Here is a 1,040-nt window from a genome sequence, read left to right on the forward strand (position 1 = left end):
ATTGATTTGCACTAGTTCCAATCCTTCTTCAATATCATCACCATCCCTAATAGGCACACAATCCTACAAACCGATATTAGTTTCATCAAATGTGACGTTTATAGATTCTTCAACGACGAGTGTTCGTTTGTTGAAAACTCTATAAGCCTTACTCCTTGATGCATATCCTAAAAATATACCAACATTTATTTTGGAATCAAATTTATCACGATGATCTTTTAGTGTTCAAAATAAAGCATTTGCAACCAAAAAATTGAAAATAGCTTATGTTAGGAGTTTTCCTAAAATAAAGCTCATGGGGTTTTCTTAAAAATAAGCCTAATCAAAACACGATTTAAAACGTGGCAAGCCATATTAACGGTTTCCGTCTAAAAATATTTTGGCAAATAAAAAGAATTTATCTAGTATGTTCCATCTCTTGCATGGTGCGATTTTTTCGTTCAACAACCACATTTTGTTACGGTGTTCTTGGTGCGGAAAATGTATGAATAAAACTATAATGGTCACAAAAGTCACTAAAGCACTTATCTTGAAATTCTCCACTATGATCACTACGAATTTTAACAATTTTCAAATCTTTTTTATTTTTAATTTTTTTTACTAAGTGGGAAAACTCATCAAAACATTCATCCTTATTAACAAGAAATATAACCCATGTAAAACAAGAAAAATCATCAACTAATACAAAAACATAATGCTTTCATCCTAGTGAGGCAACACGCATAGGACCAAAAAGATTAAGATGAAGTAATTGCAAAGGTTTAGTGGTGGATACCTCGTTAATAGATTTGAAAGAACTTTTAATTTGTTTACCTTTGATACAATCTTTACATTGTGAATCTTTAACAAAGTTTAAACTTGGTAGTCCTCTTACAAAGCTTTTCTTTGATAGCTTTGAAGTTAATTTCATATTTGTGTATCCAAGCTTTTTGTGCCAAATCCAAGAATCACCATCCACCGTGGCAATGCATTTTACATCTTGATCTACAAGCTCATTCATTTCAAAAATAAACACATTAGATTTTCTAAGGGCAACAAAA

The sequence above is a fragment of the Asparagus officinalis genome, chromosome 3 (genome assembly GCF_001876935.1).
Source record: "Asparagus officinalis chromosome 3, Aspof.V1, whole genome shotgun sequence".
NCBI classification, from domain to species: Eukaryota; Viridiplantae; Streptophyta; class Magnoliopsida; order Asparagales; family Asparagaceae; genus Asparagus; species Asparagus officinalis.